Source organism: Cinclus cinclus, chromosome 11 (genome assembly GCF_963662255.1).
Source record: "Cinclus cinclus chromosome 11, bCinCin1.1, whole genome shotgun sequence".
Lineage (NCBI taxonomy): Eukaryota > Metazoa > Chordata > Aves > Passeriformes > Cinclidae > Cinclus > Cinclus cinclus.
The window spans coordinates 1,861,331-1,879,005 of NC_085056.1; the positions used below are offsets into that span (position 1 = coordinate 1,861,331).

At 41.7% G+C, this 17,675-nt stretch overlaps 1 protein-coding gene across 4 annotated transcripts in view; it reads right to left on the minus strand.

Moving 5' to 3' along the window:
- BANP (BTG3 associated nuclear protein) overlaps positions 1 to 17,675 on the minus strand; it is a 121,534-nt gene that overhangs the window by 17,478 nt on the left and 86,381 nt on the right. The window lies entirely within an intron of this gene.

The window sequence follows — 17,675 nt, forward strand, 5'->3', positions numbered from 1 at the left end:
TTAATGAACAGGAGAGAGAAACAGAGGGATCCCTTTGCTCCTTCTGTACCCGACCCTGTGTTGGGAAGGAGTAAATCAGGAGTAAATTCCACCTGAGGTTTGCACCAGTAATTAGCAAAACTATAAATTAACGAGCTTGTTATTGCTAACAAACATTCCTTCTTCAGACCAGTAAGTGCAAGGATAAAACGATAAAAATCCAGTTTGTCACTGGAGAAACCCTTCTGGAACTTCCGGATGGTTTTTTTACCAACAAGGGAAGTTTGGAATTCTTTGGATGCTGCAAATGAAAGCCTGAAGGGGAGAAAGGTGCACGTGGAAGTACTTAAGGTGGATAAATCCCTAATAATTCTAATAATGGCACGGGGAGGAATCTGGGAATGTTTCCACACATGTGGGGAGAGCAGATCCCGGCACTCACACGGATGGAAAAACCCGTGAGGAATCCAAGAGTGAGGATGAGAGCGGGGACAGACACTCCACCAAAGGGATTATAAGGGAGAAAACGAAAAGTTTGAAGCCCCCCCCCCGGATATATCCAAGGCGATCTGCAGGATAAAAATCCCAGTGGAATACGGAGCACTCCGGGAAAAACAAAACACTGGAGACGGCGCTGCCAAGTGCTGCCGTTCCTGCAGTTCCACAAAACCCAGCATCAAAACCTCCAATTCTACGGGAAGGTAAATCCAGCATTTCCATCAGGGGGTGGGATTCCTGTCCTGAGAAACAGCTGAGGAAATCCACAACGTGATGTGCAGGAAATATTGGTGTAGGAGAATTCCCATTGATTTTTTTTTTTTTTTTTTTTTGGCGTGCCGGAGTCATTAAGGCTTAAAACAGAGGAGGGGAAAGTTCTGTAGTGGGAAGCAATTAAAAGAATTACAATGATTAAAAATCTGAGGGTAGTTCTAAACAGAAATTATTAAGATAAAGAATCATTTTAAAAATTAAAATCTTTATTCCTGCACAAACTTAAACCACTTAAGCAGCGGCCAACAGTGCAGGGGAAAGCAACGCTCTCCATCCGGAGCTTCCACTGGAATAGCTGAGAAAATTCTAAATAAATCATATTTATCACCAGAGGGGCAAAAAAGCCAGAAAGCAAACATCCCTTCTCTTGTTTTTCCTGCGGCTGGAAATGAGATTTGAGCCTGAAAAGAACAAACAGTTGAGGGGTTTTGGTCTAAATCTGTTTGTTCGCTGCTTGGGAACTGGGGAAGGATTTTTTCCAAGGAAAACAAAATCCTACCAAGCCAAAGGGTGAGGGAGCCTCGAGCCTGGGTGATGCTGAGGGCACAAATCATGAGCAATTCCCTGGAAATAAAGAATTTATTTCTCTTATGGCCCAACATTTCTCACGCTTATCCCACATTTTCTACATTTCTGGCCCCGATCCCGCTCCGAGCCGCAGCACAAGTGGATTTTGGCCACCAAGGAATCAAAAGGGAGCAGTGCCAGGTACCCTGGAGAGCCAAGGCAGGGTTAAAATCCTGATTTAGGATATTTGGGAAGGGTGGGTGATTTTATTTTCCAGTTGAATCCGATAAAAATCTCTCGCAGACCTCAAAAGCAGGAAGAGAAATGAGTAATAAGTTGTTAATTCCCTCAGTTTCTCCAAGTTTTTACTCTCTCAGTGCTAACAAAAGGGAACTGTTCCCGAATTTCTTTACTAAATTATTGTGTCTGTTGCTCACTTATGACTTGAAGTGCTAAAAAGATCAGATGAACAATTTTAGGGGATTTTTTTCCGACTGTGAAAATCCTGTTTTCAAATCCCTTCCCAGTATTGTTGGCTGTTTTTATCAAAAGCCAGGAATTTCCAACAAGGAATATTTCAGGGACTTTATCTCACACCAATGCTGTTATATATATATATATATATATAATATTTTTTGGTTTGTTTTTTAATTTACGGGGTGGCAAAACGACCCCAAGATTTGTTGAAAACGGGCAGGATTTTGAAATATCTGCCTAATGAGTGACTTAATTGTTGAGTAATTCCATGGCTCCCATCCCTGCAATCCCAGGTAAATAATAGGAACTGCCCAGATACGGAATGTTCCCGGGAAATGTCCAAGATTTGGGAAGCTGGCTCGGGATGAGGCGCGTGTTTGTGGAGACACGAGGCCGAGCAAGGACTTGGGGAAGGATCCCTCTGAGAGAAACTGAGCTCCAGGAAAGCTCAGAGGTTGTGAAAGATCCTTTATGTAACCAATCCACCTGGATTTTTTTGATGGAAAACACTGAATTTTAAATAAATCTAAATGAGGGTGATGGTGGTGGTGGTGGTGGTGGGAGGGGGTTTGGTTTTCCGGAGCGATCCCCGGGGGAGGAAAAAAAGAAAAATTAAAAAAAAATATATATATTTTTGACAAAGATTAAAAAAATAATGGAAATAAAGGATAAAAAAAAAAGCCAACGGAAATAAAGGATTTTTGTGGAAAACGTCACAACGACAAATGCAAAGCAAGTAAAAGGGGAGAGGATTTCAAAGCCTGGAGCAGATATTCCAAAGGAAAAACACTGAATCCCACTCCCAGAATTCCTTCGAGGTACGAATGAAAACTCTGAGAGGGAAATCTCTGACATTAAAATTCCGAGCCAAACGCCTGTTTCGAACAACCCCAGCAGCAGCAGGAGCAGGTCTGGCCAATATTTGTCAGAAAATTCTGATTCCCTGCACTCCTTGCACCTCCCTGGCAGGAAGGGTCTGGCTCTGTTTAACCCAGACCTAACAAAGCTGAGTTTGCTTAACCCTGAAAAAGTTTAACCCTGACCTTCGGCCACCTGCTCCTTAAACTCCAAGAGCTTCCCTGTCCTTATTCCCTGCTTTTTTTGGTTTTTTTCCCCTGACCTCACCTCACACCTCAGTGCACACTGCCAAGGTTTTACAGACTCTGTAATTCCCTAATTCCCTGCTCCGTGGGGCTTTATTGGGATTGTAACCTTTTCATGAGCTTGTAAATCCCGGCCGTGACGCAGCGGATAAAATCCGAGGATGAAGATATTCCAAAGCTGTCGTGGAGATTTTTTTTTATTTTTTAAATAAAAACATTTTGAAGCGTTTCTTTTTTAGCTGGAAATAAATTCCTTTTTCTTTTCTTTTCTTTTTTTTTCCCTTTTCTTTTCCGTGCAGCTGTCAGCAGCTGCTCAGTGTATTAAATATTCTGCTTTCAAGAAGCAAATGTTTCGAGTTGAGATATTGAGATTAAACCCAAAACTCATTAAAAGACACCCAGAGCTGACCTGGGGCTATCCCTGCTCTCATTTGGTTCCCACTTCAGAAGAGCTGCCAAGAATCCATGAAATATTTTTCAAAATCTTTGGACTTGGGTTGATCACGAACGAGTTTTTTTCTCGAGGAGGTTCGAGCTCACTGCAGAGGCTTTAAGGAATTTGCACATCAAAAATCAATAGCAAAACCTCATCTATTAAAAGGGTACAAGGAGCATAAAAATCAGATTATTCAGCGTGGAAATTAAACACAGAAATCGTAAAATGCCAAATTTTCCACCACAAAAAGACCAAATCTGTTTGTTGTGTCAATTACATTAAAAAAATTAAAATGGGGAAGTTAAAATGGAACTAAAAGTTTCCTGCTCGTTTTCACCAGAACAAAGGAGAATTTGTTCAGCTGAGAGGGAACAGTGAATTTAAATCCATCCCAAAGATTTTGGGGGAGAAACTGTCACACATACGTCAAGATCCCAAATATTTGAACAGAGCCTGGAAAAGAGGAGCTGCCCTGGGAGCGGAGAATTCTGAGACCAAGGAAAGGTGAAAATCCAAAAATTTTCCTGTACCTGACAGCTCGGGGAAATGTGGATTTTGGAATTCTTTTGCCTGCTCATTCCCTGCAAAGCAAAGTTGGTTTCCTGATCATTCCTGCTAATTAACAGAGGGAGAAATTGGGAAGAGGGCTCAGAGCTCAGCAAAGCCAAAAGGGATCAGGAATTTCTCCAGAAGCAGAAAGCTCCTTTGGCTCCTTCCAAAAGCAGCAGAAAATCCATTCAAAATCAGAGAAAACACCTGAAAACGTGGACAAAACAAAAATCCACAATTTCAGATTTCTTATCTCAGTTCCCCACTGCAGGGAATTTTATCCAGGGTGAGTTTTTATGTTCTGGAACATTTCCCGTCCCCTCTGTTTTTGCAGGATCCTGTGAACCTGAGTGCATCCAAATTTTGGCCATTTTGGGGGAAAATAATCATTATTCGCTCTCCAAATCCAGATTTACAGTCAAAGAAATGCATTGGGAAGGAACTTTAATTAAACAAATCCCTATTAATTGATTCACCCCTGGAATTATAGTATTAGGATCTCACATGAATGAGGAATATCTGTGATAATTCCTCAAGATTTTTAATTCCTTGTTAAAATGCACAAGGTGGAGTTAAAATCAGTAACGGAGTAAAATAATTTATGGAGCATAAAAAACCATTCAGTGAGTAAAAATCGTTAATGGAATAAAAATATAATTAATGGGATACACTTCCATTAGTGTCTGATTGCAGATTTGTGGATTTTAAATCCTGCAGCACCGAGCAAGAATAGTTCTGCTTCAAAACTGGCAATTTTATATTCCCTACACCGCACCTCAAATTGCTCTTAATAAAAAGTTCCATCAAATGCAAATTCTCCACTCAGCTGCAAGCAAATCAATTTTGATCTGCTAATTATGATTATTTAATTTGTACCTGTAATGAATTAAAAAAAAAAAAAAAATCAGCCCAAGTTCTGGGTTTGACACCAAAAAATTTGACACACAGGGAAATAACCACAAACCATGAGTTTTTCTCCTCTTTCAGATGCTCTTAAATTCCATATATTTGGGAATATTATGGGGAAAATTCAGCACTTGCACACAGCAATAGGTTTTTTTTAATTAATCCTAAAATGTTCCTGAAAAGCACAAAATTTTTGCCTTCACAGAATTATTTAAATTACAATTAAATAATTACATTTCCACAGGGGGGGGAAAAAAAAAAAAACACCCCATGTTTTTAAAGCCAAAAGATCAGTTTTGCTTGTGGAATCCTTGCTTAATTTAAATTATCGTTGTTAAAACTTCATTTTTTAATCCTCCTCGCTCTGGTCTGTAAGAATTACTATTTTTTCTATTTTAATTTTTTTTCTATATTTTTTCCACAGTTTTCCCCCCTTTTTTGGTTTTTTTTTTTTTTTTTTTGCCACAAAACCTCTCCGGGATCCAACACAGGAAGATTTATCCAGCATTTTTCTGTGTATTCTACAGCTTTGTGAACAAAAACCCTTGTAAGAATAAAAGGGGTTTTTCTTTTTGCTTGATTTATCTCGTGGATTTTTTCCCCTTTTTTTTCTTTTTTTTTTTTTTTTTCCGAGGTAATTTGTAAAAACAGTAACAAAAAAAAAAAAAAAAAAAGAGGGGGGGGAAAAACTCCAAGCAGAGCCGTGCCAAGAAATCCTCTCCTCTCCCTCCCAGCCTCGGGAGCTCAGCTTAGATAGGGAAAAATGAGGAACAAATGGTTCCATTTTGTCAGAAAAAGGGGAATATTTCCAATCCTCCCCTTTTTCTCTGGATAATGTGCATCCATACGGATTCCACTGCCTCGGCCAATTAGGACAAATGGTTCAAGATGCTCCTTAATTTCTCTTTTGAAGGGAAACAAGAATAAATTTGGGAGCCCTGTTGGTGTCAGATGAGCACATTTTGCCGGTTTGGAGGATTTTCTCCCTCCTCCCAAAGCCACCCCTGGGAATTTCCCAGGGATTTTCTTCCTCTGGTTCCTGGGAGGATGGAAGAAGGGTTTTCAGGGAATATTTGGGAATGCTGCAAGGTTGAGCTGCTAAGGGCAGCCAGGGGAGGGACTGAGGGACCCCGGCAGCTCCAGAGGAAAGCGATCCCACCAAAATCCCACGGAAATCCCACGGATTGCTCCAAACGCAGGGTAAAAATTCCAGTGAAACACAATCCAGGGATTTGGACCTTGGGAAACGCAAGCCTGATCTGACACAGAACCACAGAAGCACCAGGGCTGGAAAACCCCTCCAAGAGCATGGGATGCAAGCATTCCCAGCGCTGCCAGGGGAATGGATCCACAACCCCACATCCCCAGGAATGGGGATTCCACCACTGCCCTGGGCAGCCCTTTCCAGGAAGGAATTCTCCCCAAAATCCAATTTAAGCATTCCCTACAAGTTCAGGCTGTTTCCTCCCAGCCCGTCCCCGTTCCCTGGGAGCAGAGCCCGATTCCCACCTGGCTCCAGGGAATCCAGGTGCCTCCTGAGGCTCCTTTTCCCCAGGCTGAGCCCTCCCAGCAGCTCCAAACCCATCCCAGCTCTGCTCCCTCCACATCACACAACAAACACTGGATCTCTCTGTGCCTCCTGAGCCCAGGGAGCAGAAAATCCCAAAGAACTCAAGTAATCCCCAAATCCTAAATTGGTTTAGGTTGGAAAAGCCTCTCCAAAGCCATGGAGTCCAACATTCCCAGCACTGCCAAGTCCCCAGGCTCTGCATCCACGTGGCTTTGAAATCCCTGCAGGGATGAGTTTTGGAGCTGGAGTTGAAAACTTCAAGTTCTGATCCAGGTCCTGTCAAAACGATGGCAAAATTCCCGACGGTTTGTAAGGGAAAAACAGGGAAGGAAAGCGTGGAGAGTGTGAGGTGCTGATGTTCACCCTCCCCCCCCAAAAAAAAACAACATTCAGCTGAGAAAATGAGGAGCAGGCACGTGAGACAAGGCAGGGAAACACAAGGTGCCCTTCCCAGAAGTTTGGTGGGAGCTCTGGAATTAAGGAAAAGATGAAAAGTTTTGTCCTGTCCAAGGCCTGGGCAGCTTTTCCAGCTTTTCCTGCAAGGGTGTAACTCCGTATTCCTTAATTCCTCAGAATTCCTCCTCGATTCCTCCTCTGCCTCCCAAATCCCCAGCTCCAGAGAACATCACTGGGAAAGCTGCAGCCACAGATGAGTAAAGATAAAACACAGACACAAAATACCCCCCCAAAAATCCTGGATATTTCCTTTTTCCAGCTGCACTCCCGCAAAGAGCGAGTATCTATGGAATATTTGGTGGATTTGAGGTGCGCTGAGCAAACTAAAGAATTGTGTGGTGCTTCTGATCTGCTGGAATTCTAGTCAGAGATCCCAAAAAAATCCTGTTCCCGCCAGGGATTGTCCTGTTCCATGGAAAAGTAAATATTTCAGGGTGGCTATCCATAGCAGGAATAGGGAAAAATACTGGGATAGATATATATATATATATATATATAGGGATAAAATATAGAGATACATGTATGCATTTTCCCTATAAAATATACAGATACATATTTACAAATACAGGGATAAAATATAGAGATACATGTAAATTTTTCCCTGTAAAATACAGGGATATTTGTAAAGATGCAAAGATAAAATACAAGGATAAACTCCATTAAATCCCTCAGCACTCTCATTCATAATTCAAGTGATTTTATTAAATTCACTCTAATTAGGCTCGAAAGTGAGTTAAGACCTAGGAATTAAATCCTCTGGGATTCCGCCAAATATTGCCCACGCGGGGGTTGATTTGGTTTAAAATAATCCCCAGGATGGAGAATTTGGTTAATTTAGAGAAGTTTTTGGGAATATCCTGGCAGAGAGCAGCCCAAAGGAACCTGTTCTCTTTCTGAAGGATGGGTGTAGGAGAATTATTGAAGTTATTCCTGTTATTATTTACGATTTTTCGGATGATGCTTTTTAAAGCATCACACGAATTGAAAGCATTCACATTTTAATGCATTTTTAACCTGCTCCAGTTTGTGCTGAGTGCTGGCAATGATAAATGAGTTTTTTGGACAGAACACCCGCCCAAATTGCTTTTCACACAATTTCACTCTTCCCTCGTTGTCCTTCACTCTCCTACGTCGCCAAAGGAGTCCCAACATCCTGATAATTGTACAAACCCCCCCTTTTTTTGGTCATAAATGTGCCCTTCAGAACATAACCTGAAAGGTTGTTATTGTATTATGTAATATTCTATATATAATATAATATAATCCTCTACAGATACTTTCCTCTCTAACTCAATGTATTGAGTAACATATTAATAATAAAATAATAAAAATAATTGTAATAATATAATAACTATCCCTTTTAATTAGGAGCTTGATTGACTGGGTATAGCAATGGGGTCTGGTGGCTCTAACCCCCACTTTGGCTCTGTGCTTCTCTGGAATTTCCATGGGAAAGGACTCCCAAGCCTTCCCCAGCTTTGGGAACACCCAAATATCACACTCAGTGTCAGCTCTAACTCGGAATGCTGCACATTCCCAACAAAGCTCTTTGGACACTCCCTTTGCTCCTGGACAATGCTCCTGGAACGTGGGGGCTGATGCCAAAAGCAGGTCCAGGTCTGGACCCTCTGCTTGGGGACAAATCATGGAAAATGTTCCCTCTGGGACCCCCTGATTCCCTCCCTCATCTCCCACACCTCCAACGTGACAGGTTTTATAAAGGAGAAGGGAGAGTCAGGAGGGAGTTCTGCAATCTTTATAATTTAAATCCTGATCTTCCCCCTTAACACCCAGAGAGCTTGGCCACGTCCGCCGTTAAAAACCACAAATATCATCCCCCGGCTCCATAAATCATCATTAACAGCAAAGCACAACAAACTAGCCCAAAGATCCCAAATGCAAGTTGAATTTAGCACAAAGCAGCTTCTCAGGTGTTCAAAGCAAAGCCAGCCACGAGCCCCTGCAGCTCCTGTACCAGCACAGCCTCCGGTAGGAGTTTGGGTTGTATTCTTCATTAATCTCCCCAAAATCCCTTTTGAAAGGCAGCCAAAGCCAAGTGGGAGCCACCTTTCCCTCACCTGGAAACTTCCCGGAGTGAATATTCCCAAAGATCCCTCATGTGCATCTCCACACTTTCAACAGCCTGAGAAATCACCGAAAATTTAATTAACAAAGACATTAAGTGCTTCAGGTTTCCTTTTCTCTATGGAAGCTGCTGTCTGTCCCCAGTGAAGAATTGTTTTCAAGGAGATTCCTGAGCTCTGTTTCTTGTTTTCAATACTTATAGCTGAAGGCAGCAAGAAATAACTCGGGGAAAAATATTTACAGGAAAAGCCGCACTGAAATATTTGGTTTATGGTTTTCGTAAAGAAACATTTGGGTTTCGTTTCAACAGAAATTGGAATAAAACCTTCTGAAGTTTTTAATGCCTCAATCTACAGAAATAAACACCAATTAAAGTCACATGGTTAAAAAACCAGGAGCGAGTTATGTATTTCACGGGGGGTTTAATTTAATGTTTTTATCTAAATTCAAAAACCCACGGTTTATTTCAAAATAAAAAGCTGAACATTCCCATTTCTCCCCCTCTTTGTTATCCGAGTTTTCCAAAGAATCACTCCATGGAAAAGATGAAAGTTCTTCCAATTTCTGTTTTTTTTTTTCCCTTAGTTAAACAGATTTAAAAGAACACAAGGTTAAAGTTGAGAGATGCCCCTGCTATTGCTGGCTGGGTGTTTGTGAACTGTCTGAAAATACAGATTTGAAGTCTCGCTGTAAAAATGACCTTTCCTTTGGATAACTGCAAGAAACATTTCCTTGGCAAGTGATCTCACAGGGGAAAAAAAACAAAAAACAAAAAACAAAAATACAAAAAAAAACAAAAAAAAACCCACAAAACAACCCCCACAACTTCACATATATGACTTTTTGTTTCCATAAAAAGACCCAAATGAAATCAGAGATAACAGTATAGAAGTCAGTGCGTAGAAAAAAAATACAACAATTTGGAAAATTAGAGATTGAAGGGAAAAAAAATCACCAGAGATAAATTGAAGTTCCTTTAGGTATCATGTGGGTCTTTATAGTAAGGTCTTGTTCAAAGGCTGAACCCAGGGCCTTGGAAAAGAAAATAAAAATAAAAAAAAAAAAGGAAAAATCCTATGTAGGAAAAACCTACTCAACAATTTTGGAAACAAAATATTTAAGGGATAAAAAAAAAGAAAAAATCACCTCAGATAAATTGAATTTTCTTTAAGTCCCATGTAGACACTTTTAGCAAAGCCTTGTTCAAAGGCTGAAGCCAAGACCTTCAAATAAAAGGAAAAGCACTATTTTGGGGAAAAAAAAAAAAAGTTCACTATTTAGAAAATACTTACTCAGTAATTTTGAAAACAAGAGATTTAAGGGATTAAAAAAAAAAAATCACCTCAGATAAATTGAATTTTCTTTAAGTCCCACACAGACCCTTTTAGCAAAGCCTTGTTCAAAGGCTGAAGCCAAGGCCTGGGTGACTCTGGATAAATTCCAAAGTTCATCTTTTCATTTGATGCCAAGTTTGGAACTGTCAGTTCAGCAGAGCAGCCACACAAAGCCACAAAAAAAAATTAAAAAAAATAATTAAAAAAAAAAAATAAATCAATCTTCAGCAGTTCTTTAGCACCCTGCTACTGTTCTGCTGCCCTTGGAAATCCAGCTGCAAGCAAAGGATCTGAAACCCCCTGCAGCCATTCTTGCACTAGACCTTGAAATCTGGACACTAGACCAGGGTGGTTTTGGAATATTTCGGATTTTACTCGGCACTGATGGTTCAGGGAAACTGGGATTTCACTGGAAACTTCCTTGGAGTTGGAAATGCAGGATTTTAAAAGGGAAAACTCACTGGCAAAACTTTGAACTCCCCAAATCCTTCCGTCTCACCAGAGTTCAGGCGCAGGTGGAAAATCAACCTGAAGATGCTGAGGCAAAGCTAGTTTTATTTCTATAATAGATACCATTTTTAAAGCAGGTTTCTTATTTTTAATCATCAACAGAAGACATTTGGAAGGGATTCAGCCCTAATCCTGTCTCAACAAACCCTGCGGCTTCAGCCGGGGCCCTAAAATCAGATTTTAGTTCAACTTTCTGTTTTCTATGAAGTGAATGAGGCAAAAAGCACCTATATTTTTTTTTTTTAATTCCTGTTTTAGTAAGTGCATGGGAATAATTACAGACACGAGCAGAACTTGGGGCTCTTTCCTTGGAATTCTGTGTCCCCTCCCTTGGAATTCTGTCTCCAGCTCTGAGCTTGCACATCATCAGCCCACAGCAGCTCTCATTATTTTACACACGGAATTAAAACGCATTAATCGCCCGTTTTATCTGCAAGGAAATAAAATTCACTTCCAAAAACAATCCTTTTGCTCCAAAAGCTCACAGCCAGTGCTACAAAAACACACCCCAGCTCACAGCACGAGCATCTCTCCAGTCAAACAATGACTCCTTTTTCTTTTCTGGACTAAGTGAATTTAGAAAGGTTGAACTCTCTGAGCAGATGGACCCAACTCCCCTCGAGTGATTCCACGAAATTAATTTCTATGAGGTGTTTGGAGTGATTTTCCCTCCCCAAAATAAAAAATGCCAGAAATCCGAATTTACACACGGTTTAGCAGGCACAGAGTGTGTCTGTTTAACAACTTAAAGGGGGGAACCAGTCATTGTTTCAGCCGTATCATATTTACTGGTGAAAGAGAGAATATGGTGAAGTAATTCACAATATTTTGACTTAAAATATACTGTTTGCAGAATGTTTTTCTTCTCAAAGAGAACTTAACACCAGTACAATTCCAAGTTCTGCTCAGAATGGGAGTTAGCTTTTCTGTGAGATGGCAAAAACTCTGCATCAAAAACGTGAGGAAAAACACTACAAGATCTTTAAATTGTCAGGAATTTTTCTAACCTTAGCCCTCAGAAAAGCAGATCCCAGTGCAAGGAGCACATCCTGGGAAATACTGAACCCAAACCAATGCAGAAAAACACTTAAAAGCATCTCAAAGGCAGGTGAAATTCATCCCCAAGGAGCCCAAGTTAATGCCACAACGATTTCCAAACCAATTGTGTAGAATTCGTGGAAAAGAAACCGAGAACAGGTGTGCAATGTCAGCCTAAACCGATGCGAAAGGCTTGGCAAACAAGGAAATGCCATTTTGGAAAACAGGATTTAGTGCTGAGCATATAAATAAATACGCGTCCAACTTTTAGCTTCTCAACCTTAGAAAGAAACCAAAGAAAATAGAGAAACTGGCCCAGAGAAAAGCAGCAAAATAGATGAGAGACCTGAGAGTTCTTCCCTGTGGAAGAGGGGTTGGGAATTTCAAGGATTCCCGGGACGAACGAGCACAGAGGGGCTGCCTTTGCTGCACGGCGGCGCCAAATAAAAACATCTCCTCACACTTCCCTGCTTTCCTTTGGTATCACCAGACACTTTGCAGCTTTGCTGCCTTTTTTTTGTTTGTTTTTGTTTTTTCCTCTGTGATTTCCGTGCAGCGTGTCGAGTCTTTCCCAAATGCAAGGGGACAGCACAGCTGGTTCCCGTACCCCCCACTCCCAGATCCCAATTTCCACCGCGCCTCTCGCGCTCATCCCGAGCTCCAGGAATTCCCCTGGCTCCAAAATCCACATCAGGAACCACCTGAACCAGGTGGGGCAGCTGAGGATGCAGAGGATGAGAGAGCCAAGGGGAAAAAAAATCCTGGATAAAGAGTGGAATATTCTCTAAATGAAGGCATTGAAATGACTGGAAAAGGCTCCCGGAACACTCAACTTTTCTGCATTGCTGCTGCAAATTAAGAAGAATTCCAAGAGGAATTCGAGCAGCAGGAAGATGAGTTTGGAAGTGAAAGGTCTCACTGCAGAATTAAAACCCACACCTAAGCACTGTCACTCGGTTTTCTTTAGAAGTGACCGAACTCCTGATGCTGATGCCGTGGAGATCTTCGGCACACGATGTCTGCTGACAGCTGAAGTGACAGGAATATTAATGAAAATCCATTAAAGCCCAAATTAATCAACAAAAAGACCACCCAAATTATTCATTTTGGTCAGTGCTGAGGTTTTTAAAAAGTGCTAATACGGATTTCCTGCCAGATGAACTTATTGCCCGCGCAGCAAAAAAAAAACAACGGAGAGAACTGAGACCAAACCACGATTATGAAATATTAAAAAATAAGTTCTTACCCCTTTCATGCTCTCCACTATCTCAGGGTGTGATGCAGGAGCTAAACTAAGTGTAAGGAGGATTCCTCACTCTAAAATGGCTCATCCTGAACATTCCCCCTGAAATGTGAGCACCCTCTTCACAGCAGTTCTCTATCTGCTGCTTAGATTTCCAGGCTGCTCCTTCCAAATCCATATTTCTCCCTGCATTACTGAGCAGAGCTGAACATTGTCACTGAAATAAAGCAGACCCAGCTGCAAACGCAGCTCCCACACAACTGAGACTTTAAAGATTTCAACTTTCAGTGTTCGAAGCTGTTACACCAAGAGGACTCTCCTTGCAAAGCGACTGCAGGGGGGAAAATCTAATTCTCTAATCACTCCCTAGAAGGGAAAAAGATTAGAAAAATTACATCAAGTTGAATGAAAGTATTTCATTCTTCCTTTATAGTACGACTTTTTGCAGAAATATCCAAATAACACTTTTTCAAGGCCCACAACCCCCATGTCTGACAAGTATCAATATCAGATAAAATCGCCAAGTTCAACCCATGGGATAAAAAGCCCCTCTGTCATTAAAATCCACATTAAAAAAAAAAATAATAAAAAATTATTTTTAACACATCTGTTTGACATCAAGAAAAGATAATTTCTCATTTGAAATCCTTCAGCTTAGACACAGCAGTAAAACCCTGGTAGTAAATTAGAGTCTCCACGGATGTTACCAACACACTAAAATCCTCTTTCCACCCACATGGGTTTAAAAACTTTTATGCACAATATTAATAAACAGGCAAATCCTAACGGAGACCATGTATTCAGTAGGGTATTTCTACAAATTTCCTTTCATCTATTAACTTCTGGCTTGGTTTGGGGTCATTCTTCTAAATAAAAAATGGAGTTATCAATGAAGAATGTTATCCAGAGAATGAATTACTTCAGGGATCAGGGAAACATTTGTTATCTTCCCATTTCTTAACACTAAAAAGCATCCAACCTGCTCTCTTCTTTGGCAGGAATTCATTGAAGCCTTGCAAAAATCAGCTTTAATAAGGGTATTGCCAAGGGTTTGTTTTTTTTTTTTTTTTCCACGTAGGCTGCGGGATATTATTTTCCCCAAATAAAGGTTAACATGAAAAATCAGCTGTTTGTTAGATTTGGGGTTTAATGATGGACTCAACTGCAGCCATCTCTTTTTCCAGGAGAATCCTGGAGCACGAGGCTTCTCCCTTTTTTCCATTCATGGATCTTCTTTGCCCAGCACCAGGGAGAGGTGGGGAGCTCTGCTGGGATCCACCACCCCCAGGTCTCGTGGAATCCTGGAATTCTTTGCCTCTGGCACCCCAAAGCTCAGCTCGTTGCAGCCAGGACCAGCCTTAAACCACTGGTCCCAAACCATCTGCTTATTATTAATTAACAGCTAATGTAATCACACTCTCCAAGAGAAGGGCTGCAAGGACTGGGTTCTTCAAGGAAGCCAAAATGAAGATTGTGTTCATTGCTTTTTTAGCACCAACCCCCACATTTTTTTCCACCTAAATCAAGCCCAAATTCAACAGAAAAACACAGAAAATACTGTTCAAAGCACATTGTGTGGAAACAGGTAAAGCATTTACAAAAACAACTTTTCTAGAAACCTTACAATTATTTTTGCCTTTTTTTTTTTTTTTTTTTCCCTTTTCCTCCCTGATATTTTTCAGAAAAACTTTTCTGGTGTGTCCAAGTGAGTGGGAGTGAGCCGAGGGCAGGAGGATGGGAGCTGGGATGTGCTGGGGGCAGGTGAACTCCATGTCCTGGTGTGGATGCCAGCTCTGCTGCCTGGCTTTGCTTTGTCCCACTGGATGCTTTCCTTGGCATCCCCACAGGTGAAGCTTTGGCAGCCAAATTCCATCTGGCTGCAAAACCTTGAGCAGGCATTTGGATGGGAAAGAGAAGAGCTCTGAGTGCAGCTTTGGCTGGGATATTAAATTCAAGATCCTAAGAACCTCATAAAAGCCAAAAATAGCCTTATAAATATTTATAATTTATTCTTATTACATTTTATTTATTACTTCAGCAAGTCCGAACCATGGAAAATTACACTGAAGCCGTCGAGCTTAGCATTGACTGAAAGGCTGTTTTTAACAGATAAACAAAAAGGCTCCTAAATAAATCCTGCAAAGCTCCCAATCCAAGACAAACAGGATCGTTCTGATTTTAGGATGCTCCTGCAGAGCATTGTTGGGTGCTTTCATTGTTTGATGGGGTAGGAATAAATCTCTGCTGATGGCTCGTGGTTAAAAGCTGGGGCACTTCTGGGGAATGCACACATCCTAAAAACATCCTTGTGCAGACATGTAAAACCCTGTAAAACCAACTGATTTTCCTGCTTTGGATATTCCTGCTGCAGCTCCTGGGTTCTGGTTTTTCCAGTGGCACCAATGGTTTTCCCTGGCCCAAGGTGCGGCCAAAACCTGCAGGAGGTCGGGATTTGCTGGGTCTGCCTCTCTGCTGAGAGCCTGGAGCTGCCCATGGAACACCCTGAGCTGGCAGGGAACCACAGGGATCACTCCTGGGCAACCCCAAAATTCCATCCCGTGCCCGAGGGCATTGTCCAAACATTCCCTGAGCTCTGGGATGAGGCCATTCCCTGGGGAGCTGCTCCAGAACATTTCCCTAAAATCCAACCAGCCCCTCCTCGACGCAGGTTAACCCTGACAACTGAGAGGTCACAACTGCAATATATGAGGATTTTCTTTCCGGCACTGTTATTTATAATGTGGAACCCAAATGTAAATCCAGGGAAGGAAGTTCTCTGCCACTTGGTCCTAAGTCTCATTAACCCAGAAATTTCCCCTATATTTCCACTGGAATTTCAGCTGCGGCCAAATTTTGCCCTCCGACACCTTCTCGCACCAGAAACTGTTTCAGGCTCTTCTTTTTGAAGGGAGGGGAGAAATTTGGGTGGTGATGCTGGGCAGTGAAGCTCCCTTTGGATTTACTGGGAGCGTGGAGAATGCCCTGGGTCCCTGCAAGTGCTGGACAGGGCTTGGAGCCACCCGGGATAGTGGAAGGTGGAATGGGATAATAATATCCCATTTAACATCCCTCCCAACCCAAACCCTTCTGTGATTCCACGATCTGAGTTAAAATGAGAACCCCTGCTCATTCTCCTACCCGGAATTCCTTACCCACAGGCAGTGTTTTTATCCATTAGAAATGAAGCTGCCTTTGGAGCTGCTGCAATGAGACACAAATTGGCCAACAAATGAATAAATGGGACTGGAGAAAACATCAAGCTCAGACTTTTCCTCCCAGTTCCATGTATTTAAACCTACATTCTTCAGGAAGGAAGGGGCCGGATACCAAACTGATTGTCTTTTTCTGTGGATCACCTCCACTCTGAACTTTTTTTCTTTCTTTTTTTTTTTTCTCTTAGCCTCTCCCTAACCCCGCAATCCAATAATGATAAAATTCCAGAGATATTCTGGAGATGATCAGGACATTTAGTTGAAGTGCAGTGCTACAGATATGACATTTAAAATTGGGCTTGGAGCTGGCTGGACAGTCTCTAATATAATAAAAATAGCCTTTTCTTTCCCACATTTTACTATCTGCCTTTGTTTATGCAACCATTCAGCAAACCCAGCTGGATCACAGGCATTGTCATCAAAGAAACATTCTAGGTCAGCCAGAAGTGGATGCCAATTGTCTAAAAATAAATAGAGGCTTTGTCACTGGAGTATAATTTTAAGGCCCCCGCAATGAATAATGGAAGAGAAAATCTTTCCAAACAAGTGGGACACACTGATTTCCAGCTGAAAGATTTCACAGTTATTGCAAGCTCCAGATAACCTCATTTTTAGTTGATTTCAATAAAAGTGATACACAGGGAGCTCACGAGAAAGGGTTGGGTTTGGTTGGAAATCCTGGAGGAGCTGCAGAATTCCCTGGAAAAGGAGCCCAGCACACCTTTCACACGGGCAGGGCTGAAATGCTGAGCGGAACCAATTTCCTCCGGGTCACCAAGTGGCAGCAGTGGGGTCAGATTTCACACTTCCCACCTCTTATCCTTGATAAAATACACAAATTATTTCCTCTGAGCTAAAAGAAGAGACAAGATAACCCTCCCCTGGATTTATCAGTGCAGCCTAATTGCTGAAGATCTTCAAGGAGCTGGAAGGAGCAGCTCCAGAAGCCCGAGATGTTGTAACAACGTGGCTCTGGAAATCCATTCATTTAAAGAAAACACTTAGCTGAATTCCTTCAGGGAAGTTTGTAAAAGCTGCTTCCTCAATGGATAAATAGCAAGAGTTTTCCAGCTGACTTTTGGCCAAGTCTCATCAGCAGAGACAGGATTTTGTCTCGAGTGCCTGACACGGAGGAGTGGAAGATGGTGTGGGGAAAATCATTGCAAACCTGTAAATCAAAGGGAATTCTTGCTCCCTTTTCTCTGCTCTGCATGAATTCCTACAGAGGATATTCCCTGATTTTTTTTTAGGGCAGCTCCAGGTGCCCTAAAAATGGGATGGCTCAGGGAAGCCACTCCCAAGGTTTGTCTACAGTGGGCAACCTGAGGCCAAAAAAAAAAAGGGGGAACCACAGGAAATTCCCACAAAAAATGCCCGAGAGGCCAAAATCCCATTTGTGCTTTGCTGGAACTCAGCTGGCACAGGACAACTTCCAGCTCTCTTTTCACTGCTGCATAAAATCCAGGGATAATCCTATGGAGATAAAAACTGGTTATGGA